Below are 27,960 nucleotides of genomic sequence, written 5' to 3'. Positions count from 1 at the left end.
CCTCCATCTCGGGAACCTGTTTGGATTTCTTTGAGGCAGGGTTTTCTGCTTCACCAATCTTCTTCTTGGAGCTCATTACAATTTATTTATAAATGTCTTCAGGGAGAGGTCCAGAGCAGTTGAGTTAAGCTGCTACTCTGCTGCCAGCCATTCTAGAATCCCGACACACTTCCTATGCGCTGTCTGCTGTGGAATTTAACTTGGAGCACGAGGCATGCCTACACGTAAATTTCAAGGGACACATCAGCTGTTGTCATTTAAGTAATTACCCAGATGCCTTTAAACACACACACTTCCTATGCACTGTCTGCTGAGGAATGCTCTGGAATTTAACTTAGAGCACCACCAGGCCGGTCTCCACGTGAATTTAAAGGGACACATCAGCTGAAGCTAACAGCTGTTTTTAAGCTATATATACCAGTCATCCTGGGGCTTACACTGTTTGCTTAGGCCTGAGCCCAGCTGCAACACCGTCCAGAGCCCTGAGCTGCTGCCCAAGACCCCAGAGCCTGGCCTTTTCAAAGAACACAGGCATTACTTCACAAGTCTGGTGTGCTCAGAGCACACAGTGGGGGCCCTAGGGCACCCCATCAATATTTACAGATATTAATATTAATATTCAGTATGAAGATTAATATTAATATTTCTTTATGGATATTAATATTTCTATATAAATTGCAATACCAATATGTCTATATGAATATTAATATTAATTAAAACATGTTCAAGACTTTATTTATACATTTGATACTTAAAACATAATACAGTAATACAATGTACAGAGAGATATTTACACAAATGCAAAATAGTCACCTTATTTGTAAAAGAATAACAAAAAAGGATAGAATTAAGGTGAACAAAACAGGGAGAAAGCAATAGAGAGCGAAAGAAACAAACAAGATAAAAAGAGTAATATGAATAGCCATATTTCTATATGAATATTAATATCAATATTTCTATATGAATATTACTATTAATATTTCCAAATAATGTATTTTTTCTTTCTTCAATTCTTAGTATATCTGTCATGCTTTTCTTCGCACAGTTCTTGTTATAAGTGTAGACACACAACCACCCAATACTAAAAACCCTCTTTAGCACAGCCTGCCAGGCCGGACACCCGAACTTTCAACCTTATTTATACCTCTCCATAACTGCAGGTCGCGCTGATGCTCTTTAAGCAGGTTTTCCTCGGGTTTCAGGAGCGGCGTGTACCTCCCTCCCAAATCCCATCTGTATATATACATCCTTCATTCCACACCCATAAAGTGGCACCCGGCAGACATCATCTACAGACGCCCCACTGTGCAAAACACTGCGACACACTTCCGGGTCTTTGTGGGGGACATCCGGGGGAACACACAGTGGGGGCCCTAGGGCCTCCAGACTTTGGGGGGACCTCCCTGCTAACACCTATGATGTCACATCCGGGGGAACACCCCTGCTAAGGCCTACAATCCTGTTAAACACACATGCATCACTTCCACAAAGGGATTTCCGCTCAGGCAAACTTCCAGGTCACCCCGCATGATGTCACTTCCGCCCCGGGACTTCCGATAGGGAGGGACATCCGGTTTAAAGGGGCGTGGAAACCTGTCAAGCTTATTTTGATGACTAAAGGTATCATACTTTACTGCTCACACATCCTAAAGAATGCACCTCCTTTTACACCACTTTACGCATTGCAGCCCTATTGGCTGCTGCATTTTCATAATATCCTACATGTACGCAAATCAACCCTTCTTAGTTGATGCAGCAATTCAACCATTCTTAGTTGAATGCATTCTCCCCTTTAAAACTCATGGATTTTAACCCACTATGTGCACATTTTCTCTTGAGTGCACACTTTGCTGTCTAGCATATGTACTTACCTCGATATACCCTGGAACCTAACCAAACACCATCAGCACATGTGGTATGGTTAGCAAATATCACATCATTTTTTTCAAAAAAAGAACATTCTAGGCCACAACACTTAAAACATGTCAAACGACAACGGGCCAAAACAACACCTCAGGGTATCAGTATAACTTCCACTTTTTCCAGTACCACTACCCATTTACTCTTTGGGTATCACCATTACCCAAAAATACATTTCCATGTCACTTAAATCACTTCACAAACATATTCCACGTAGTATAAACTGAAACATTTTGCATATTCCTTTTCAATTTTCATTCCATTTCTTTCTACTTAAAATCTAATTTGTCATTGCATAATAAATAAATGTCCATATTCATTTAATATTTCTGCATTATAACAGTGCTGCATCCACATAATGTCCCCAATATGGATGTGCTGGCTTGATCAGGGCCAACACACGTTTCAAGATAACCCAACAAAATGCAGCAATCCTGTAAAAAAACATTATCATTGCAGTTCTACACATACACTAAAATTCTGCCTTCCTGTAAATAATAACATATGGTTCTAACCACATGCCGACATTCTTCCATTAATCTTCCCTCTCTGATATGTTTGGCATATCGCAGTGAACCTGCAGCAGCGCCAGTAACGCCCCCAAGAACGCCCTCGCGCAAGGAAAAGCCATCAAAATCGCTAAATCATCGCAAAGGGCAGCGCTAACCCTGGACCAGTCCACAGGGCTGCCAAACAAGGAACGCAAAGCGGGTAACGTGCATATCAGGGGTACGCATTAAGTTATACACGCGATTAGCCAGGGTACGTGTATTACAGGGGTACGCGTGAAGTTTTACACGCGATTAGCTAGGGCACGTGTATCACAGGGGTACGCAGGAATTATCACATGCGATTTGGCTGGGTACGTGTATTACAGGGGTGCGCGGGAATTATCACACGCGATTTGGCTGGGTAGGTGTATTACAGGGGTACACGGGAAGTTCTACACGCGATTCGGCTGGGTACGTGTATTACAGGGGTGCGCGGGAATTCTCACATGCGATTTGGCCAGGTACGTGTATTACAGGGGTGCGCGGGAATTATCAGACGCGATTTGGCTTGGTACGTGTATTACAGGGGTGCGTGGGAAGTTGTACACGCGATTGGCCAGGGTACGTGTATTACAGGGGTACGTGGGAATTATCACACGCGATTTGGCTGGGTACGTGTATTACAGGGGTACACGGGAAGTTCTACACGCGATTCGGCTGGGTACGTGTATTACAGGGGTGCGCAGGAATTCTCACATGCGATTTGGCCAGGTACGTGTATTACAGGGGTGTACGGGAATTATCACACGCAATTAGGCTGGGTGGGTCCTCACAGGTGTTCCCTGTACACCCTCCACGGCCCCTGCAGGCAGCCCACAAAACAGGGGACTACCCTGCACACCTGCTCATGTCCCCCTGCACCCCCACCCCCAGGAGTGCAGGGGCAGCCTCCACCAGGCCCCCACCCATGTCTCCCACCACCCCCATCCACCAGCAGTGCAGGGGCACCCTCCACCAGGCCCCCACTCATGTCCCCTATCACCCCCACCCCCCCGCCACCAGGGGCACCCTCCACCAGGCCCCCATCCATGTCTCCCACCACCCCCACCCCCCAGCAGTGCAGGGGCAGCCTCCACCAGGCCCCCACCCATGTCTCCCACCACCCCCACCCCCCAGCAGTGCAGGGGCAGCCTCCACCAGGCCCCCACTCATGTCCCCTATCACCCCCACCCCCCGCCACCAGGGGCACCCTCCACCAGGCCCCCACTCATGTCTCCCACCACCCCCACCCCCCTGCCACCATGGGCAGCCCCCACCAGGCCCCCACTCATGTCTCCCACCACCCCCACCCCCCAGCAGTGCAGGGGCAGCCTCCACCAGGCCCCCACTCATGTCTCCCACCACCCCCACCCCCCAGCAGTGCAGGGGCAGCCCCCACCAGGCCCCCACTCATGTCTCCCACCACCCCCACCCCCCAGCCACCAGGGTCACCCTCCACCAGGCCCCCACTCATGTCTCCCACCACCCCCACCCCCCAGCAGTGCAGGGGCACCCTCCACCAGGCCCCCACTCATGTCTCCCACCACCCCACCCCCCAGCAGTGCAGGGTCAACCTCCACCAGGCCCCCACTCATGTCTCCCACCACCCCCACCCCCCAGCAGTGCAGGGGCAGCCCCCACCAGGCCCCCACTCATGTCTCCCACCACCCCCACCCCCCAGCCACCAGGGTCACCCTCCACCAGGCCCCCACTCATGTCTCCCACCACCCCCACCCCCCAGCAGTGCAGGGGCAGCCTCCACCAGGCCCCCACTCATGTCTCCCACCACCCCCACCCCCCTGCCACCATGGGCAGCCCCCACCAGGCCCCCACTCATGTCTCCCACCACCCCCACCCTCCTGCCACCATGGGCAGCCCCCACCAGGCCCCCACTCATGTCTCCCACCACCCCCACCCCCCAGCAGTGCAGGGGCAGCCTCCACCAGGCCCCCACTCATGTCTCCCACCACCCCCACCCCCCAGCAGTGCAGGGGCAGCCCCCACCAGGCCCCCACTCATGTCTCCCACCACCCCCACCCCCCAGCCACCAGGGTCACCCTCCACCAGGCCCCCACTCATGTCTCCCACCACCCCCACCCCCCAGCAGTGCAGGGGCAGCCTCCACCAGGCCCCCACTCATGTCTCCCACCACCCCCACCCCCCTGCCACCATGGGCAGCCCCCACCAGGCCCCCACTCATGTCTCCCACCACCCCCACCCCCCAGCAGTGCAGGGGCAGCCTCCACCAGGCCCCCACTCATGTCTCCCACCACCCCCACCCCCCAGCAGTGCAGGGGCAGCCTCCACCAGGCCCCCACTCATGTCTCCCACCACCCCCACACCCCAGCAGTGCAGGGGCACCCTCCACCAGGCACCCACCCATGTCTCCCACCACCCCACCCCCCTGCCACCATGGGCAGCCCCCACCAGGCCCCCACTCATGTCTCCCACCACCCCCACCCCCATGCCACCATGGGCAGCCCCCACCAGGCCCCCACTCATGTCTCCCACCACCCCCACCCCCCAGCAGTGCAGGGGCAGCCTCCACCAGGCCCCCACTCATGTCTCCCACCACCCCCACCCCCCAGCAGTGCAGGGACACCCTCCACCAGGCCCCCACTCATGTCCCCTATCACCCCCACCCCCCCGCCACCAGGGGCACCCTCTACCAGGCCCCCATCCATGTCTCCCACCACCCCCACCCCCCAGCAGTGCAGGGCAGCCTCCACCAGGCCCCCACTCATGTCTCCCACCACCCCCACCCCCCAGCCACCAGGGTCACCCTCCACCAGGCCCCCACTCATGTCTCCCACCACCCCCACACCCCAGCAGTGCGGGGGCACCCTCCACCAGGCCCCCACTCATGTCTCCCACCACCCCCACACCCCCAGCAGTGCAGGGGCAGCCTCCACCAGGCCCCCACCCATGTCTCCCACCACCCCACCCCCAGCAGTGCAGGGGCACCCTCCACCAGGCCCCCACCCATGTCTCCCACCACCCCCACCCCCCAGCAGTGCAGGGGCAGCCTCCACCACGACACCAACTTCCCTGGCACTGAAGCTGGTGCCCCTCTGCCTCCTTGGCCGGGGGTTGGCACTGGTGCCACCTGTTGTAGTGGCCGACATGGCAACCCCAGAGGCAGGAGTGGGTGGGCAAGTGGGTCCTGGGGCAGGGCTGTGGGGCGACGGAAAAGCAGTCGGGAGCCTTTGGTTCCAGCAGGGGTGGTCACAGCAACAGCACCCCTGGCTGATGTGCAGGCAGCAAATGGCAGGGCACGTGGCCAGCAGGCAGTCAGGCAGCAGCAGATGGCAGGTGGGAGCGTGCTCAGGGCTCTGGGGGGCAGTAATTTGGCCCCCTGGGCAGGAGCGTGGTCTTCCATGTGTGAACGCGTGGCCAGCTTGATACGAGTGATTTTGCACGCGAAAATCAAACACGTCTGCATGTAAATCGACGTGCACGCGTAGGAAAATGTTGCGTGACACGTCCCAGTGTCAAAGCGTGTAATAGTTTAAAATGGACCTACACGCAGAAGTGACAAAGCGTGTGATTGGTGAAAAAGGACCTACACGCAGAAGTGACAAAGCGTGTGATTGGTGAAAAAGGACCTACACGCAGAAGTGACAAAGCGTGTGATTGGTGGCAATGGCCCTAGCACGTACACGCCGCGTAAGTGACGCTGTACGTGTGGGCCTGTATATAAGGTACGTGTAGAACACCATTTCCTTGTACGTGCTTTTCGTGGAGAGCGAGTGGGTGAATTCTGTACTTCTTGTCGTTTCACACGCGATTTACTTCACGGCGTTTCCAGTTCGTACTCCCTGTTACCTCTGACAGCTTTTTCTCTTTTTTCTCTTGTACTGGTTTACCTGGGCCTGTTCCCTCAAACAGTGTCCCCTTCTACTGTTGTCCTGTCTCCTCAGACAGCGTACAAATCTTATTTTGGCGGGGGTGTTGCCAACCAAACGCGCTCATTTTTCACGCTCTTTTACCTGGCAGACGGTGAGTCACGCACGTATCTAACTTCTGTGCTTGCCCCGTGTGTAGCCTACCCCTTCAGAGGTCATTCTAGGCTGCGTGTGACACGCATACGTTCATTCTTGTGTTACTGGGTGCCACAGCGTAGTGCAGGTTTTTCTTTCTGCACACGTGGTCTAGGAGGGGTTGCGTGCACGTCATCTCCCTTTTTTGGGCCTCCTGTGCGTTGCGTGACCCGTCATCTTTCCCCAGGGGTTACATTCAGCCTTGCTAGAGCACTAGGGTACAATTACCATCTGGTACCCAACCCCTTTGACCCCCAATTGCCCAGGACAATAGTCTACATCCACTCCCATACGCACATTAATATCAGTGCCATGGCTGGGAGGCGAGGATTCCGTAAGGGTGGCAAAGGTGGAAGAGCCACAAGTGGTGGCCGTGGTGGATCCGGTAGGGGACGTGGTTGTAACTTGCAGGGTGAGCCTGTCCCCCCATGTGTGGAGGACCAGTCAAGGGCACCCATAATCCCCCCCTCCCCCCCTCCCGTTGAGGCTGATGTGGCTGACACCATCCATGCTCAGCCCTTGTTGGACCAGCCCATTGTGGCACCAGACCTGGCTGACTCCATGGCTGACTTCCAGGTCAGCAGGGCTACGACACGTGCGCTGGTGCACGTTGATGCCATCATGCCACGTGGATCTGGGGCAGCAAGGTCATCTGCTGCCCCAAGTAGGCAGGGCGGAGAGGCTGCAGGGGCAGCTGCGGCTCCATCCACCCCAGCTCTCACACACCCAGCCAGGACAGTGTCGGTCCTAGTCCATCCTGCTGACATTCCCCCTGACACCATTACACTAGAGCCAATGCCTGCACCAAATCCCATGCTGAGTGTGAAATCCCACACACCTGATACAGAGCCCACCAGGGCTCCTGCCCCTAGTGTCCAGAGCGGCGCAGGACACTCAGGATCACCACCACCTTCCAAGCGGAAGAGGAAGAGTGCTCGTCCGGCACAGGCTGATGCCCTAGACACGGCTACACAGTCCGGCCCGTCCAGGAAGCCCAGCTTCACGGATGACGAACTGAATGCACTTGTCCAGTATGTGTCCGGACATGATAACGAGATGGTCATTGTTGCAGGATCCAAGACCACACCTGCACAACGCCAGGCACACTGGCAGACCGTTGCGGACATCGTAAGTGCCCTTGGAATCGTGAGGCGCACAGCCAATGATTGCTATAAGCGCTGGAATGACCTAAAGCGCAGGGCAAAGAAGAAGCTGGCCTCAAGTCATGCCGCAACTCTAGTGACTGGAGGTGGGTCTCCAGTATTAGACATGGAACTCACTCCACATGAGTCAGTCGCTGGGACCTACGTCACGGAGGAACAGATCCAAGGCGTGGGAGATCTGGCTGATTACGAGGCATTGTCCGGTGAGTGCACATGCATGTGTGTGTCATCCATGTGCATGGTGTGTGTGTGAGGGCATCTGTTTGTGTGCCAGGTGAGAGTGTGTGCGCCTGAGTCGTATGGGTCAGCCATGTGCTTCATGCAATACATCCTGCGCAGCTGCATTTGGCCATTGCAGTATCCCTTCTGCCAACAGTAGACATCTAGCCCAACAGCACCCCAGTTGCCCTTGTAGTGTCACCTTGCCACAACATTGTTGCTTATTTTTCTATGTTCAATCAGACAGATTGTTTGCATTCCACCACTTATACTAGGCATTCCTCAGTCCTCTGGTCACATGTCTGGTATGGCTATGGTAAAGTGGAGTGACTTTGTTACCTGGATATCATATGTTCACACATGTCCCTGTGCAATTGGACCATATTGGACTGGCAGCTCCAGGTGAAAAATCAGACCTGTTTGAATTAGAAAAGCTATTGCATGCGGGAACTGGACTGAATGAATAAGTGCTGCCCTCCTCTCCATCTACACTCAATAGCAATGGTACATGGCAGCTGTGTGATGGCATGTGTGTGTCACCTGGCAATCACAGGCCAATGTGTGATGCCACTGCCAGGCAGCATGCAGAAAATGTGTTCATCTTCCATCTTTGTGCCATGAGTGTGTGCCATTTGCCTGCCCTTCATACGCAGTGAGGGTGCATGCATGGGAGGGTCTTAGTCATGTGGGACATGTGTCAATCAAGTACTGGTTCTCTTGCTTCTCAGCCCTCATTGTGTGCCATGGTGCTAATGCCTGTTTCCATTTCTTTGTCATTATGTCATTGCAGGGGAAGACGCACCTGATACTGCTGGGGTTGTGGAGATGGTGCAGAGCCAGGAGGGGTCCGAGGGCCGACCAACCACCAGTGAGGGACGTGGTGTGCTGGTGGGTGAGAACCCACAAGTGCTGCAGGTCGTGCTCTCAAGGGGTGTCTCTGGCTGCACCTCCCCCGAGCTGTACTCAGCTGTTGACTCGGATGATGAGACCTACGTGCCGTCGCAGGTGAGTGTTCCAGGGAGGGATTCTGTTCTGTCCCACCCACCTGCACCAGGGTCAGAACCCTCAATGGGGATGTCAGTGTTGGCAGCTAGGCCTTTGGTGGTTACGGATGCAGGGTCACACTCCGCGACATCTGATCCTGTTCCTGAGCCAGCAGATCAGAGGGGGAATGCAGTCCTGCAGCCTCAGGCAGTGCCGGCACAGCAAGGCGCAGTCCGCCTTGCCCCAGACAGGTGTGGTGCCCGCCGACGTGGTGGCCGTACGCCACCTGGCAATACCGCATGGGAGCAATCCATTTACGGTATGGCTACCCAACAGGCAGCATCATCCGAGATGATGGCTCAGGCCATGGATAGGGTGGCCACTTCCATTGTCCCCCCTGAAAGGCTGATGGAGCGACTAGAGCAGGCAACCAACTCCATCTGCCAGTCACACAGGGAGGACATGTTGGCGTCCAACAGGGACAGGCGGGCGGCACTGGCGACTCTGCAGGAGGCCATCTCCATAGAGTCCCAGGGCCACAGGGAAGCCCTGAGGCAGGAGCTACATCAACTCAGGACGACTCTTGTTGAGCTTGAGGCTTCAACACACCAAAGGACAGAACAGCAGCTGGAGCGTCTCACCCGTACGCTCTCAGCTGAGATGCAAGCAACGAGGGCGGAGGTCCGGGCATCCCGTGAGTTGTTGCATGGGGACCTCCGCACCCTCATCCTCCAGAACGAGACCTACCACACCCGCATGCTTGCAGCCATGGAGGAACAGAGTAGGGCCTTGCGTGGGCTGCCTCCCATAGTGCAACCACCTCCGGATGCAGCTGCACAGGGTGATAATAGCGACAGCAGTGATACTCCCACAATAGGGTAGCCGTGTGGGCCATGAGCCCATGGAGGTGTTTTTTTTTCCCAGGATCCACACAGGTGGGTTTTGGTGTGCACCCTGACCTCGGACCTCCTGGGTGGCCTCCCCAACCCCCCCCCCCCCCGGGCCCTTTAATGGCCATTTTTGATTTTTTTTTATTTTTATTTTTATTTTTATTTTTATTTTTATTTTTTATTTTATATTTTTCCCAATTTTTTGGGGACAATTTGTCGGCTCCGTGGTTCCTGTGGGCATACGCTGCATTGTGGCTGGGCACATGCAGGCTTGTCATGTATTAGGTTCAGATGCCTGGGTTTGAGTCACACACCCCTCCTGCTTCCCGTTTCCATGGGCTTGCAAAGGGTGTGCCCAAGTGACATTGAAGTACATGGTGACATTGGACTCCCACTACATGTGTGGGCAGTCTAGTCAATACTGTGTATACATTCCTAGTGCATATTGCTGTTGTGTTGTACACTGCATGTTGCATTGATGTGTAACTCATCATCTGTGTCTGCCTCCCAATTTGCAGGTCCCTACCTCATGTCTACACAAGGCCCTCTAGTCTGGAGATGGGGTCCTTGTTGGCAGCAGTGCACCTACAACTCTACATGGCGCCAACACTGTTCAGTTGGAAGTGGTGGGAGTGCAGGCATTTCCAGGTGGTGAGACTACTGATTTATCACATTAGTGAAGTCATATCAATGGTAGTACCTACTCAAGTTTGTTGTTGGTCCTGCATTACAGTGAGTATTTCAGGTGTAGCAAGTTTCAATTGGGGACACTGTACATCGCAACACTTGTCATGTTGTGGGGATTACTTTGTTTACCTGCACATAGCATGACATGGCACGGTGTGTTGTGTGGCGGTGCTGGGGATGGGTTGGGTGACATGGCACTGTCCTCTTGTTGCATTTAGCAAGTGGGTATTCATTTTAGCTGCTTGAATGTGTTTCTTCACAACACTGCATTGGTGGTGTGTGTGGGTAGGGATGCACACATTGTAACACTTCCAGGTGAACAATCTCAGGCTGATATGCTTTTCACGGTTGAATCTCCAGACATTCAAGATCAGTGTCAGGTTGAGTCATCATTGACTGTCAGATGGAATGTGCCAGGCCAGTGTGCAGTCCACAGGGGTGTGATTACTATGTGAAGTAATTAGCCACTAGCTGTGTACGGGCTGCCTCCCCCCGTGCCCTTTCCCCTCCCATGCGCAGCGGCTGTGCATGTGGTTGGGGATGTGGGGCCACCACCATGTCCACGGCCAGGCCCCGGCGTGTTGCAACGTTGTGCAGGACACATGCTGCCACTATGATCCTGCACACTACTGGGGGAGCGTATAACAGCTGCCCGCCAGAACGGTCAAGGGAGCGAAAGCGTGACTTTAGCACTCCGAATGTGCGCTCCACTATGCCCCGGGTTGTAATGTGGGCTGTGTTATATCTTACCTCGGGTGGCGTGGTGGGGTTCCGAATTGGCGTCATCATGTGGGGGCTGAGAGAGTAGGCACTGTCCCCTGTGGAGGTGGTGATTGGTATCATTGGTGGGGTTGTGACCTTGCTCAGTATCCAACATGCATGCATGTGCAGTGGCATACATACTCACCAAGCAGCCATGTATCGCCATGCCGCCCAGCATCTAGGTCCCGGCATAGGGTGGACATTCGGTAAATGAAGCTGTCGTGGGTGGAGCCGGATAGTTTGCATATACTGAGGTGATGATTCCCTTGGCATTACATACTACCTGCACGTTGATGGAATGCCAGTACTTGCGGTTCCTATAGATGTGCTTAGATGCCCTAGGGGGACGTAGAGCCACATGGGTGCAGTCGATGGCACCTAGCACTTTGGGGAATCGTGCCACACCGTAAAAATCCAGGGCTGCAGCATGCCTTTCTGCAGGTGTTCTGGGCAGGTATATGTGCCTGCGGACTGATGGGCGTGCAGTGATGATGTTCAAGACCTGGTGTAGGCAGCGTGACTGGGTGGCCTGTGACACCCCACCCACTATGGCACTTGTCCGCTGAAATGATCCAGTGGCTAAGAAGTGCAGTACATTGAGGACCTTCTCCAGGGGGCTGAGTGCTTGGGAGCACAGGGTGGGTGATGTGAGGTCATCCTCCCACTCACTCACCAGGTCCAGTATTATGTGTGGTGGAAACCTGTACCTTCCATACACCTGGTCATCAGGCATCCCGAAAAGGCTGGTTCTGGGTGTGAATATTCTGGCCCTGACTATCCTCCTCCTCCTCCTTTGGTAGCCCACTGCCACTGCTGCTAGGAACGGTATGTTCATCCTGGCGTCTGGCTTGTTATTGTTAAAGTGCGCAAATTCATGCTTTGCGCGTGTTCTAGGCGAGCGTGTGACCCGCGCACCCCTGGAATCCAGTTCCCAGTCCAATAGCGTGTGGAAATTCACACGCACAACGGGATACAGGTGCACTGACGTACTTGCGTGTGTAAGTGCCCGCGCACCCCTGAAATACACGTACATAGGCCAATCGCGTGTACGCGCACTTTTGTCCAATTACACGCGATGACACTCTGACGTGCAGTATTTACACGTGTGCTCCGTCATCACGTGCTGGGTGGGGAACACCCGTGCGGGTCACGTCACATACGCGCTTACGCGCTGAGGGACTCTGGACCAATAGAATCGCGTATGCGTGCTTACGTGCTTACGGGCTAAGGGCCTTTCCTTGGATTTCACGCTGACGTGCCGAATTTTCACGTGCCAAATCACTCCGTATCAAGCTGGCCACGCGAAAACACACGGAAGACCACGCTCCTGCCCAGAAGGCCGAGTTACTGCCCCCCGTGCCCCGAGCAGCCTCCCAAGTGCCATCTGCTGCTGCCTGCCTGCCTGCCTGCTGCCACCGTGCCCTGCCATTTGGTGCCTGCACATCAGCCATCTGCAGGGGTCCAGTTGCTGTGTCCACCCCTGCTGGAACTGAAGACTCCCGACTGGGATTACATCGCTCCACAGCCCAGCCCCAGGACCCAGTTGCCCACCCACACCTGCCTCTGGGGTTGCCATGTCGGGCACTTCCACATCTGGCACCAGTGGCAACCCCAGGCCAGAGGGGCAGAGGGGCACCAGCTTCACTGCCACCGAAGTTGGTGTCCTGGTGGAGCATGTCCTGGGGCAGTATGATGCCCTCTTTGGATCGTCCCACGCCAGCAAGGATGGACGGGAGAGGATCTGGGCCGACTGTGTGGTTGCCATCAACGCGGAGGGGGTGGCAACCCGCAACGTCCAGAAGATCAAGAAGCGCTGGGAGGACTTGAGGTCCAGGACCCTTGTGAAGGCCCGGCGCCTCGTGGAGGGGGGCCGGGGCCGCATGAGTTCCATCCAGATGAGGGTCCTGGAACGCGTACGCCCAGCGCTCCACGCCCAGATCCTTGAGAGGGAGGCCCGTCTGGAGTTGAGCGGTAAGTGTCCAAGCATTACTGTGTGACACAGGGCATGTTGCTGTGTGCTGGGTCTATGATACTTGCCTATATGTGTGCCATAGGCCATGTATGCATGTATGTGTGCATGGACATCATGGTAATGCATGTGCAACCAGTGATGTGTGACCCACATGGTTGTTGCATGTGTTCAAATGCCGCATGGGGACCCCTATGCAGATTTTGAACATGAGAGCATGCCAGTCTCTGTACCGGGACATGGGTGGGGGTGAGGGATGGGTGCTGATGCCAGGTACATATGTGGTAGCCATGTCTGTGTGGCTGACCTGCGTGTCTGTGACTTGTGCATGCCATGGATGCATGACACATGTGTGTGACAATGCACAGATTCAGTGAAGAAGCCAAATTGCCGTTGTATCCGCTGTGTTTGTTGTGTTTGGGGCCAGATGGATGTGACTGAGGTGAAGTGTGTGCATGTGAAAGGCATGAGCCATGATGCATGTGAGTTCCATATCATTGAATGTTTCAAGAGTCCATTGGACATGCATGGAAATGTCCATGGCATGCATCATGCCTGTTACTGTGTGTGTTTTGCCTGGACTGACCCATGTGTTGTGGAGGGACATGATGGAAGTGTACTTTGACAGTGGTGGTCATCTGCTATTGCTTCCTGTCTAGGGGACCATTGTCCAGTACCCTGATGCTTGTGTTCTTTGTCTCCCTCTACGCAGCGGCTAGTGAAGAAGAGGGCGGAGACGGCGCTGTGGAGCAAGGCGGCGGGGATGCCCCCACGGCTGCAGCGGAAGGGGTGGGTGAGCCCCCACAGGGGCCTGCTACGGTGGGAGACGGTGAGGAGCCATCCAGGTTGGTGGTTTGCACAGAGGAGGAGGAGGCCGCCACTGGGGCACACATGGGGCCTGGTGGGGGCATCCCTGCTGGTGCAAGTGGTGCAGTCCAGGGCCAGGGGCAGGAGGCAGCACAGGTCACCGTGGAGGGGCCTGTGCATGTCGCTGTCCCTGACCCTGTGAGTGCACCACCATGCACCAGCAGGGATGCCCCGTCCCAGGCCCGTCCGCAGGTAGAGGGGATGTCCATGTCACCTGACTCCCCTCCACCTGCGGACGTGGGAACCCCTGGCCGTGCGGAGAAGGTCCTGATTGGGGTCGCGATGCGCACGGCTGTGATTCGTGATGCCGTGCGTGCTTCCCGGGAGGAGCACGCACGTCATCACGAAGTGCACCGTGCCGACGTGGCCTAATTGGGATCGGCCATGTTTGGGGGTTTCCTGCATGTGTTGGCCAATGTGGCGGCCCTCTCCTCCTCTGTGCAGGCTATCCACCAGTCGTTCTCCTTGCCGTCTTCCAGCCCAGATGCCACCAGGGCCCCCTGTGGACCTGCCCCGACCAATGCAGCCAGCTCGGTGGGGATCCCATCCCTGCCACAGTTGGGAGTCGGAGGTCCAGCAGGGGTGGACAACACAGCAACTGGACCCCAGCAGATGGAAGATGTGACAGCATCATCAGGCAGGGCACGTGCACGACGGCGTCGGTGGTTTCCATCAGCCTGGATGCCGTCGTGCTGGCAGAGGCAGTGGCGTCGGAGGCAGCAGCGGGCTCGACGTGGGAGGCATCATGGCTCGGGGCCATCAAGATCAGAGGGGCAGGCATCGGCCGGAGGGCAGGGCAACCCTGGGATGGTGGTGTCTTCTGTGTGGGAGCAGTTGGTCCAGCGGATAGGTGCGGAGCGGCAGCGGGCGGAAGAGGAGCGGCTCGCCATGGTCAGGGCGGAGTTCTCCATGCGTCGGGCGTTGAGGCGGGCTGAGTGCCTCGAGGAAGCTCGCAGGGAGTTTGAGCTGAACATGGGGTTATCCCTGCGAGACCTCGGGGCCAGGACAGAGTCCCGCCTCCAGGACATCGACATGGAGTTCGATGATGCCCTGGCCAGCAACATCAACAAGTGAGCCGCAGGACTTGCCCGCTGCCTTTGTATATAGTTATATAGTTAGTTAGTGTTAGGTTTCCTTTATTTGTTTTTATTATTTTGGACCGCTCGGACAATGGCCACTTTTTTGTATATATTTTTTTCATTAGGTGGTAGTAGGTTTCCTTTATGGTGTTGGGCTCATGGACCCTGGTACATTCCTGTATTTAGTTTGTTTTTTGAAGGAACATTTTCTTTTTTTCATTATTGTGTTCACCATGTGGAAATGGTTTTTCATTCTTTTCCTTCGACTTGATATTGCTTTGGTCAACATTTGTTTTTGTATTCCTTTTTCTTTTTTTGATTTTTACTTTTGTTCTCCGACATGGACCATTTATTTTGTTATCCACATAGTTGTATGTTTGATTTGTTTACTTATTTTTAATCTTTAATACATTTTTTATTTTTACTTCCACTTGTGTTATTTTGTCTTTGGTTTCATACATGTCATGATATGGGTTTTGACATTCACTTGCAGCCATTGTGTATGTGTGTGTGACGGACATGTGTTCATTTACATACTTGCCATTGGGGTTGTGTCATGTAATTGCATTCACTATGTGGGTGGATGCAATCCTTGCCTGGGTGTTTGTGCTGGGTATGCTGCCCATTACTGCCATGATTGTGTATCGTCAGGACCTGGGGGCAGGGGGACATGGGTGGGGGCCTGGTGGAGGCTGCCCCTGGTAACTAGGGGGTGGGGGTGGTGGGAGACATGAGTGGGGGCCTGGTGGAGGGTGCCCCTGGTGACTGGGGGGGTGGGGGTGATAGGGGACATGAGTGGGGGCCTGGTGGGGGCTGCCCCTGCACTGCTGGGGGGTGGGGGTGGTGGGAGACATGAGTGGGGGCCTGGTGGAGGGTGCCCCTGGTGACTGGGGGGGTGGGGGTGATAGGGGACATGAGTGGGGGCCTGGTGGGGGCTGCCCCTGCACTGCTGGGGGGTGGGGGTGGTGGGAGACATGAGTGGGGGCCTGGTGGAGGGTGCCCCTGGTGACTGGGGGGGTGGGGGTGGTGGGAGACATGAGTGGGGGCCTGGTGGAGGGTGCCCCTGGTGACTGGAGGGTGGGGGTGATAGGGGACATGAGTGGGGGCCTGGTGGAGGGTGCCCCTGCACTGCTGGGGGGTGGGGGTGGTGGGAGACATGAGTGGGGGCCTGGTGGAGGGTGCCCCTGGTGACTGGGGGGGTGGGGGTGATAGGGGACATGAGTGGGGGCCTGGTGGAGGCTGCCCCTGCACTGCTGGGGGGTGGGGGTGGTGGGAGACATGAGTGGGGGCCTAGTGGAGGGTGCCCCTGGTGGCGGGGGGGGTGGGGGTGATAGGGGACATGAGTGGGTGCCTGGTGGAGGCTGCCCCTGCACTGCTGGGGGGTGGGGGTGGTGGGAGACATGAGTGGGGGCCTGGTGGAGGGTGCCCCTGGTGACTGGGGGGGTGGGGGTGGTGGGAGACATGAGTGGGGGCCTGGTGGAGGGTGCCCCTGGTGACTGGGGGGGTGGGGGTGATAGGGACATGAGTGGGGGCCTGGTGGGGGCTGCCCCTGCACTGCTGGGGGGTGGGGGTGGTGGGAGACATGGGTGGGGGCCTGGTGGAGGCTGCCCCTGCACTGCTGGGGGGTGGGGGTGGTGGGAGACATGAGTGGGGGCCTGGTGGAGGGTGCCCCTGGTGACTGGGGGGGTGGGGGTGGGGGGAGACATGAGTGGGGGCCTGGTGGAGGGTGCCCCTCGTGACTGAGGGGGTGGGGGTGATAGGGGACATGAGTGGGGGCCTGGTGGAGGCTGCCCCTGCACTGCTGGGGGGTGGGGGTGGTGGGAGACATGAGTGGGGGCCTGGTGGAGGGTGCCCCTGGTGGCAGGGGGTGGGGGTGATAGGGGACATGAGTGGGTGCCTGGTGGAGGCTGCCCCTGCACTGCTGGGGGGTGGGGGTGGTGGGAGACATGAGTGGGGGCCTGGTGGAGGGTGCCCCTGGATGGTGGGGGGTGGGGGTGGTGGGAGACATGAGCAGGTGTGCAGGGTAGTCCCCTGTTTTGTGGGCTGCCTGCAGGGGCCGTGGAGGGTGTACAGGGAACACCTGTGAGGACCCACCCAGCCTAATCGCGTGTGTAACTTCCCACGCACACCTGTAATACACGTACCAAGCCAAATCGCGTGTGATAATTCCCGCGCACCCCTGAAATACACGCGCCCAGGCTATTCGCGTGTGGAACTTCCCGCGCACCCCTGAAATACACGCGCCCAGGCTATTCGCGTGTGGAACTTCCCGCGCACCCCTGAAATACACGCGCCCAGGCTATTCGCGTGTGGAACTTCCCGCGCACCCCTGAAATACACGCGCCCAGTATATTCGCGTTTGGAACTTCCCGCGCACCCCTGAAATACACGCGCCCAGGCTATTCGCGTGTGGAACTTCCCGCGCACCCCTGAAATACACGCGCCCAGGCTATTCGCGTGTGGAATTTCCCGCGCACCCCTGAAATACACGCGCCCAGTATATTCGCGTGTGGAACTTCCCGCGCACCCCTGAAATACACGTACCCTGGCTAATCGCGTGAAAAACTTCACGCGAACCCCTGAAATACACGTAGCCCGCTCCCCTAGGCCCGATCGCGTGAAAAACTTCACGCGAACCCCTGTAATACACGTAGCCCGCTCCCCCAGGCCCGATCGCGTGAGAAACTTCACGCGAACCCCTGTAATACACGTAGCCCGCTCCCCCAGGCCCGATCGCGTGAAGTTGTACCCTGCTGAAATTGCGTGTGAGACTTCCCGCGCACCCCGGTATACACGCACACGTATTTTTTGTCAACGGGTGTCCGTGTTTGTGGGTACCCCTTTGCACGTCATTTGTCCTGGAGGGCCACAGTATAGGACATTCATCATGGCAGTATATAGGTGCTATTTGTTGGCGCACCTTTTGGCGCACATTTCTTACAGCCGCAGAGACGCTACCGCCTGCTTTCTTGTGGCGGTCGTGTTTGTGCCTGTGCGCTGGTTTGAGCGTGCGCTTTTTTGCCCTATTCTATTCCATGAATACGTGTTGTAGGCGAGCATGTGGGCGTTCCGCGCACTTGTGCCCTGTACTTCCCCCGTGACGCCCACGTTTTTGCAAGTTGTTCCCCATTCCGAGTGTTACGCCCGTGTTCCGCCTACTTTTGTTGCGTGCGCCGCGCTATGTGCGTATTTCGCTGTGGCCTGTGCAATTTTCACTTTGACCTGGCGCACGCTGTTAGATGGCCTGTGCGCCAACGTGCGCGGCGCACTTTTTTATCGCACACCCGCTGGTTTTCTCGCGCACGGATTTCCATGAATCGATGTGCGATTTTCGCACTTGCACTGCGATTTTCGCTATTCCACTGCGATTCGCACGTTTTTGCCCACTTGCGCCGCGCTAATTATTCCATGAATCGGCCTCTGAGGGTTCCCTGAATTGAGTTCACTATGAAACCTAGGAATTCCATTGTCTGAGTTGGTACTAGGCTGGATTTCTCCCAATTCCAGGCTTTCTAATAAGTCTATTGTTAACTGAACCTGTGCTATCAATGTCTCCTTCTCTTGGCACATCAGACATATATCATCTCAATATATTATGAGTCTTATCCCTTGAGCCCTGAGGTGTGATACAACTGGCTTCATCATCTTGGTGAAACACCATGGTGCCGATGCTAGGCCAAAGGGTAGGCATCGAAACTCCCATGTCGCTTCCCCCCAGATAAATCTCAGAAATCTCGGTGTTCCTCTGCTATGGGAAGAGTCAGGTATGCATCTTTCAAATCTATCCTGGCTAGCCAGTATCCCTGAATTAGAGTATCTCTTAGTAGGTGTATCCCTTATGTCTGTACACAACAAAACCATGTTGGCCTCTCAGATTGATTATCGGTCTTGTCTTGTGTTTCCCTTTTACTAGGAACATATTGCTTATGTAACCTCCTGACTGACCTGATGTGGGTCTTATAGCCCTTTTGCTTTCCAGCCCTCTCAATTCCTTCTCCAGTAAGATCTTGTCTTCCCTGTTCAATACCATCCCTTTTGGTGGTCTCTCCTGCTGAGGTGTATCTAGAAAATCTATATAATAACCTTGAGCAGTCTGAATCACCCAGGAATCCCACGATATTTTCAACCAATTGTTTAAAAATTGAGCCGTTCTCCCACCTACTTCTAGAATCTGTAGACGTGGGACTGTTATTCTCACCTGGGTTATTTTGCTGACGCTCCCCTCGCCAGTTTCCTCCTCTTCCTCTACCTCTTGAAGGGAAGAAAGGTGTTTGTTTGCGCTCCTCATGCTCTCTCCATTGCCCTCTGTCTTGGTAGGATCGATTGTATTGGAACCGGCCAGCCGAATGACCCCTTCCTCTGCTGGCCCGTCCAAAAATCTGCCTTCCGAAAACTCTCTTAAGAGAGGCTTGAGCTTTATCCAAAGCTGCATAAGAATTTACACATTTGGTGAGCTCCTTGATAAAGGAGTCCCCAAACAACTTTCCTTTCGCCGAAGTGGCGGATTCTTAGGAGGCTAACTCACTCAACTTAGGGTCGATCTTTACTAACAAAGATCTCCTCCTTTCCGTAGTTATAGCATGGTTAGCGTTCCCTAATATGCATATCGCCCTCTGGGCCCATCCAATAAGAATTGCCGGGTCAATCGGCTTCCCTTTTACCTTTGCTTCTTCTCCCATCTGGAGTATCTTTGTGAGGGGTCCCGTTATATCGAGCATCTTGTCCTGACATGATCGCCAGGATCTATCAAGACCCTTCCTCACATCTTTGGTAAACTTGCTCATAAAAGTTATCATTTTGTCATCTATTACAGGTGTATCTGCCGCACCTTCTGGGAGAAGTGGTCTGGGGCATTCCGCCCTCATCTTACTTCTGGCTTCTCTGGCCAATGGCGCCCTCAGGCGTTTCTTTAAATATGCCGATATTCTTTTGGGGGGTTCCCATTCTGATGATCTGGGATGGATCAATGCTTCCGGATCAAAATCCCCTTCAGCGGCACCATCCTCCTCCTCCTTCTTCCTTTTCTTTGAAGCCTCATGGCTCTCATCCCCTGATGAGGAAATTGATAACACTTCTTCTTCCTCGGGATATTCCTCCCAATCATTCTCATCCTCATCTGAGGAATAGGAAGATGACTCTCCCCGACTAGGCACCGTCTTACCCTTTCTTTTCCTTTTACCACCTTTCGTTTTTGGTGGAGAGCCCAGGGGGGTGTGGGCTTCATCCGCCCTACGGGCTGATTTACTGCCCCCTTTTGTTTTCATACGTGCCTTAAGGCTCTTGACCTCCTCCAGGCCCTGGGAGAATCTGAGCCAATCCTCCATCAGCGCTATTTGCTGAGGATTATGTCCCAGTGAAGCCCCCAGGGCTTTCTGGAAGACAACATTCATGTACGAGTGGCTCCTCTTTTGGTTGACCCCATCCTTCCCCTCATCACTAGAGGAACTCATGATTCCCAGGCCCTGGGGAGTAGTATTATGATATTATATATATATATATATAAATATATACCAGGGTTCTCTCAGTACAGAGGTTCAGATATTGTATTAAATTGTGAATTATAAGTCTTCCCTGGTTCTGTTTATATCATAGATATAACAGTATTTTCACTTCACAGGTTTTACCTGGGACTGTGCCCGTTTTAGGTGCGGTGTCAGAAGATTGCCTGCAGGGGCGCTGCTGAGCTCGTAAAACAGGACGCTACGCTCGTGCAATGCGTGCTGTTATAGGCCTTATCAGTATAAAAGAATCTTTCTTTCGGATCAATATCACTCGTGTCCAACTCCCAACGTACAAACTTTCGCAATGAAAAAACGAAGGAGAGAGCGCCGGAACTAGGCGGTCCCGTCACGCTCTCCCTTCCGTTATGTAGTGCCCTCTTTGACGGTTCGTAGGAGCTGCGGACGCCGGAGCACCAGCCCCGTCGCGGCCGCCGCCCCTTAGAACCGCCTAACCGTTGCGGAATGTTCCGCCTTATAAAATAAACACGCTCGTCACACTTAGGTGAAAGTTATCATGCACACCAACATTCACAATAGTGTAATAAAGGAAAAAGTACTTAACTCGCTGCCGAGCAGCAAACAAAGAGGAGGAAGGGAAAGAGGACAGGTGTTTTATGGTTTAAGGACTTGTTTATTGGTTAATGGACTTATCACATGGTCAGTTCGAGGACCAATCGAAATGGACTACAAATGCTCAGAAAAACATGGTTATTGTAGTTTTTATTAGATTTGTATTCATGTTCATTGGTACTGTTTTTCTTTGCTGCTGAACAGTAAAGTTGTGGAGAAAGCATAATCCGAGCCTCCGGTCTTGACATAGAATTATATTACCGATTCCAAATGATAAAACCCAGGATCACCGTATTTCCGGAGCGTCGCTCATAACCGTACACTGTTATCAATGTCACATGGGGAGTTTTACCATGTTCTGGCCAATAGCATTCTTGCGCCATTCTGAACGAACTCACACGCAGACAGTTACTTCTTCATTTAAAATGCCTTGGACAAGTAATGTGGAAATCTTGGTCCACCCTGACGTCGTACGTAGAAACAACCTGAAAACTCAACGACTGTTAGGTGCCTTTTTCTAATGTATTTGCTGCGTGGTACACATGGCCCCCAACGCTCCATCTGCAGCATTTTCTCACGGCCATCTATTGCCATGTCCCTTTGGCGTTCTACCGACGTCATCACTTCCTTGTGAGCTTCGGAAGAGGCTGGATCTGCTGGACCTCCCAAACCAACTGCCACCGGAGCCCAGCGCTGCCAGTACATCACCAAGGGGAGCCCTTCCACATTGCTCCCAACTTGCCGCCGTGGCGCGCTGGACATTATAATTTTTTCCTCCGTTACTGGCAGCATGAAACACCACATTGCTGCTGTGGCGCGCTGGACATTTTATTTTTCCATTACTGGCAGCATGAAGCACCAACTCCAATAAGGGGACGCTCCTTTCACTTTCAATAGGGCACCATCATCATGAACCTTGCTGCCCCTCCTGGTGGCCATCTCACGGCACCAGCCACTAGTAAGTCATTTTACATGTATTGAAAAATAGGTTCAGAACGCGTGTGCACTCCCTTTTAACCGTGACTTTAATATTATCACTTTTGTCAGCCACTCTTTGATATGCAGGTGGCAGGGCCCTTTTTGCTTTGCCGGGGATCTCTGGGAACTTCCTTGCTGGTGGGGGCATCCCTCCCAGAGAGCCAAATGTCTCACTTTACTTTACTCTGAGCAGGATGGATTATTTTAAAACACGGGGGAATGCTGCAGCTTCCCCCCCCCCCACCATAGCTCTCCTTATCTTTCTGGTTGCTGTAGTTTCACCTCTGGTGCAGCCTTTTTCTGTCCTGTCCTTTTCTTTTTCTTGTCTTTCTCCAAATATGGCTCCTTTGTCGCCAATTGTTATGTATAAGTTGGGCTCTGACGTCACATACACAGACCAGCTGTGGAGCCAGATTGTTTTTTCCAGGTCAGCTTTATTGTACATATGTACAGTTATACAGGATCCAGTTTCTCTTCATATATACAGTACACTACAGTACCATTACTGGTAGCCATGGTAGACATCACAGGTACATAGACAGGTAAGTACACGGACAGAGATCCACCGGCCATCCTTACACACCCAGCTCAGGCCCCCAAATGACATTCATGGAACACTCACTCACAGACGCACTCAACATTCTCCTGAGCTGCTTATCATTCATACATCAACATTCCAATGGCATTCACTCCTGGCCAGTGACAATACACAACTTACATCATAACAGCCATTGCTTTTGGATCACAACCCTGGGGGTGGACAACCGAGGGAGGATCACCTGAATGGAGGGTCACGAGGGATTGGGAGGACGATACCCAAGGGTGAGACATAGTATTTCCCCAATCCCAAAACACCCCCAACCTACTCTCCCTCAGCCTTTATGGGGTATTTCCAATCTCACCCCAACTCCCCCTCCACATTTCCAACAAATACTGGGTTGAGGAAGAGGCATCTAAGATCAGTAAAGATTACCCATAGGAATAACATGGGGAAAATAAGGGCAACCTACCCTAGATAGAACCCATGTTGTCCCACTAATAGAGTCAGGCGTTCACCAGGAACTATTCACACCTGATTCCACTTGACTGGTCTTTTCGCTATAAAGGTGTGGTCTTACACAAATGGATGAGCGGGTAGGAGAGCAAACCAAAAGAGCAAGTTGGGGAGGAGAGCAGAGGTGCGAGAGCTGACCAGGACCAGAAGCCAGAGACCGGGATGCTGAGATGCTGCAATTCGCAAGAGCAGCAACGTGGCGAGAAAACCATGTCTCCACGGAGCCCAGGAGAGTCTGCGTTTGGGAGCCGAGGAGCGTGCTAGTCTCTTGCAAAGACTGCGGAAGCAAGTGCTTGTTCCCTTGGGCCGGTGAGACAGCCCAGGAGTGTTTGGGGGGCAGGCAGTGAGACCCTGACCTTGGAACAAAGAACCGTATTGAAGACAAAGCGCAGACGTCAGCCCGGTGAGTCTGAATGTATTACAGAGCCGGGTTGTGAAGATTGCAATACAAAGCAGCATTTGAAATGTGTCAGAAACAGGGTCAAATTTATTTGAGTATTCGAGTGAAGTTAAAGGGAAGACTTCAGCGATGTGAAAGTAACAGTAATAGTGTAACAAAGGGGAGATGCGTGTGTGTGAACTAATATGTCGAATACAGTCGGACACTGAAGTAAAAGTGTTAAATGTATTTGAAATCGCTCTAAGGGCCCTGTAGAAAAGGTCTTACGAACAGCCCTGTTGAGTGAAACCATATTTGTGACATTGACCAAATTGAACATGGTGAGAAGACCCAAATTGAACCCGGTGAGACGACCAACCTGAAACCAACTCAGGTTTTTGCCATTTTTGTTGAACCACCATTTTTCCTCCTTTGAAAAAGACTTCCTATCACATTTTTGTGCAGTGTGAGGGCAAGCATGGGCTTAGACAAATACAGACTTTTATTTTGGTCTATTAGACAACAACGGTCATTAGAAACATCAGTTAAGGGAACCATCCCTTTAGAGTTAGGGCCGGTCAGGCATTCCACCAACCCTGGAACCTCAGCAAATAAAGGTTTTCAAACAAATGCTTCTTAGCAGGAGCGTGGGCCTGGAAGCATATGTTGGTTGTGCAAGTGAAGGCTACTGGACAAGTAAATATTAATGAAATGTATGAGAATAGCTTCGAAGGCAGTTAAAAGGACACTGAGTCCAGCCTCATTGTGATCCCGAAAATGTGGCAAGGAAGCTATGAAACAGAGCCAAGTAAGTTGTGTTGGTTGCGTGACCTGTGATGGGTGGACTATGTGGTCTGACAACTGCGCCTAGTCGAATATGCCCACCTAAGAAAAAGCCACCCTATGATTAAATAAAGGAAGCTTATGTGAACTGAAATTGATGAGCTGAACATTAAATTGGTGACAGGAAACCAAACCCTAAGGGCTGGAGAACTATCCCAAATAACTGTGTTATGTTGGAACTTTAATTATCCAAAGGAACAGTGTTGTTTTTGAAACATTGGAAGACTTAAAAGTGAGGGCAAGGGAACCCCTTTGTTCTAAAGTGAACTATTTGAATCATGGGGAAGGGAAAACCCTTTTCCACTTAAGAGCTGGAAGAAGCTCTGAACTATTATTTGGAACACTTATCATTTGATGCTTACATCCCAACACATTGTATTCATTTAGATGTGACGGCAAGTATAGTGTTTGGACACAGACAGACATTTGCTTTGGACTTCCTGACATAGACTATCATAAGATTAATTCAGGGAGGGAAATCCCACCTTAGATTAGGGCAAGTTAGGTATTTTCCCAACCCTCATTTTAGTTAATAAATGTTTACACGGTAAACTTCTATACCGTTGTCTGTGTCTCATTCATGATGCCTTCACAGACAGTAATGTGACATCAGGTAAATGTAACTACACTGCATAAAGTGTGTTGTCAATCTACGTTACGGCAGAGCGCTTGAGACGGCTCAATGCGGTTTTGTCACGTTTTATTCAGACTTTGTAGCACAAACAATGACATGGCAACAGCAAGAAGGCCTCTTGGAAGTGTCAGCACACTTTTGGATAAATACTCGGCATAATGCAGGACTTTTTGGAACAAGTGAAGATTAAATTGAAGCCAGCTGTGATTATGTCAAGAGAAGGGTAGTATCATATGTCGAAGGAAATAGATGAAAGCACATAGCAGACCATTATGTTACTCGCAGTGTATTCAGGGATTTTAAAATGGTAGAAAAGGGGTTAAAAGGAATGAAATGATGGATAGTAAAATATGCAACTTTATTAATGAGGTTAATAGAAGCATTGCTAGAGCACAATAAAATGGACTGTGGAGAAAAGCAGTTTAGAAGAAAGCATATATTTTCTAGCACAGGGAACAATACCATAGAATAATTAGCTATAGGAATAGTTTATTTTGCAAGCAGTGAGCACTACGACATTAGCAGAATTAGTTACAATTATTCCAGATGTTTAAACCACCTGTTAGAGCCTTGCCAGTATACAGCTTATTGATTTGTAGGCACGAGCAGCACAATAGAACAATGATTTGAGGATACGAAGAGAATATGTAATGTCCCCTACAAGTTTTCATTGGGAAACAAAAAAAAGGGAAGTGCACGTACAGTACTCGTGCTTAGACCGACCTTTGTGTAGGATAGCACTAGATCAACTGTATTTTTTCAACACACACACGATGAAGGAGGACATTTAAGAAGTATTACAGGTATAGTACTTTTTAAAACCATACTATAAGTATTTTTTTCAGTTGCACTTTAAGAACACGGAGGGAGACCTATGGATAACAACTACAGTAATTTTGTTATTACATTGTGAGTATATGTTGTCTTTATGTTGTGCATTATTGAAGGTAATTAATTGAACAAAATGGTATTGTGAATTGTTTGTATTAGCTAGGAACAGATAATTACTGTACATTGTAGTAATTAGTGGTAGGCAGATGCATGCAAACATCTCTCATGCCTGCATGCAGAACCTCAGCTGTGCAATTCAGCTCAAGTGTTAGGTGAGGCATTCTAGGGACATTTCTGGATTTTAAAGAATATATCAGGATTATCTCCTAACAGTTCCAGCCACATCTGCAACAGCCAGCTGCACCAGTGATCAACAACTCGGCATCCCTGCAGCAACTTCAATTTCTTTCTTAGAGCATTCGATCCATCGCTTCAATGATCAATGAGACACCAACACTAATCGTCATCCTCAAGAACAAGACCCTATTGAAGACCAACCCCAGGGTCAATTATATGAGTAGACATACAAGTATTGTGACATTTTTAGAGTAGGGCATCCGTATGGACAACCAGACAATGTTATTTTTCCTTCAGTCACCAAAGACGCAGTTTGCAGGAACAAGAAGGTTGTGTTGTATATGTGTATGTTGTCCTCCTTTTTTTTCTCTTTTGTCTTTCTCTTTGTTTAGGTGTAGTGGAGTTTGCGGGGGTTCGAGAGAGTAGGAATGTAAACGTTTTTTGTTAATAATTTAGGGTCTCATATTGTAATAATGCCCAGAGAAAAGGGAATTATTGAGCAAAGTATTATTGAAACTGAAGGATGGGGTCTGGAAAGTTCCATGGATGTGTGTGGCTTTGCTGTAGATAATATATAGTAGAGTCACATGAGAAGGGTGGGGAGAGAAAGGTCTGCAAATTCTTTTTATAGCTGCTTCCTTATCCCCCATGCTTCTGGCATTCCCAGAGTGTTTATTCCTATCACAGTGTCACCAAAGATAGCACTTTGTTTGGCACACATGGCCTTATGCAGAGTATGAGGGCAATTGAAAGGACAGTCAGTCCACGCATCAATCATAGCCATTGGTAAACATGAGTGTGTGAATAAAGAAAAGGAGTATGAAAATGTATGATGCAACTCGAGAGCGCAATTGAAAATCAAAGGTTCTGTTTTTTCACATTACCGATGGGAGCAGCCAGTAATAAGTTGCATAGTGGGAGCAATGAGAGGGCTCACTGAAGAAGCAGTGGCACATATTAATGACACATTTTCTGAACAAGGGAACTTGTATGTAAAATGTCTTGCGTGGCTCAAGGAGCCAGGGAAACCTGTTAAGATCCGGTTACTGACATGCTTATCCTTGTGTTTCAAGCGTGATGGCACTGTACCTGTTGGCACAAATATGAACAGGATCGTATGTATTACTGATTTTGCTGGAGGAACGTCCACCATACTTCCTACTGGACTTTAGGGACTCCTGCATATCTTCAACTTCTTCCAACTTGGTGGCGTGTGTGCAGCATCACTACACTACACTCTCGGGCCCTGATTGCGACTGAAGCCCATCTGACAGTGTAAAGTATGTCGCCACGAGCAACCTCTGTGCCTTTTGAGTCCCCCGTGTCCCTTTCTTCATTGAATGGAAATGGACTAGGAACTTTGAAAGGACATAAGATGCTTGAACTTTTGAAATGACATACCCGTATTAACTACATCTCGTCGACTTTTTTTTGGGGAACGTTCCAGATCACTTTCAGCTATTTAATAGGACTGAGATGCTCTTTGCCTCCCTCCTGGCCCATGGTATTCAAGCCATTGCAAATGTTAAGTGGCTCCAGGTGACAAGGTACTAGATGCACCAATTTATGAATCATCTGAATTTGCTTTTAATTCAATAAGGGAAGAAATGAGGGCCTTGCACCTCATGACACTGCAAAATTGGCACACCCTGGAACATCTGATGGCTATGGAAGGCGGGGTGTAACAAAAGATAGGGAGCATGTGTCGTACATATATACCTCCCAATGATTTGGACAATGGGACCCTGTCCCAAACAATTGGA

This window comes from Ambystoma mexicanum, chromosome 7p (genome assembly GCF_040938575.1).
Source record: "Ambystoma mexicanum isolate Mex_15411 chromosome 7p, UKY_AmexF1_1, whole genome shotgun sequence".
NCBI lineage: Eukaryota > Metazoa > Chordata > Amphibia > Caudata > Ambystomatidae > Ambystoma > Ambystoma mexicanum.
Note: the sequence above shows the minus strand (reverse complement) of the source record.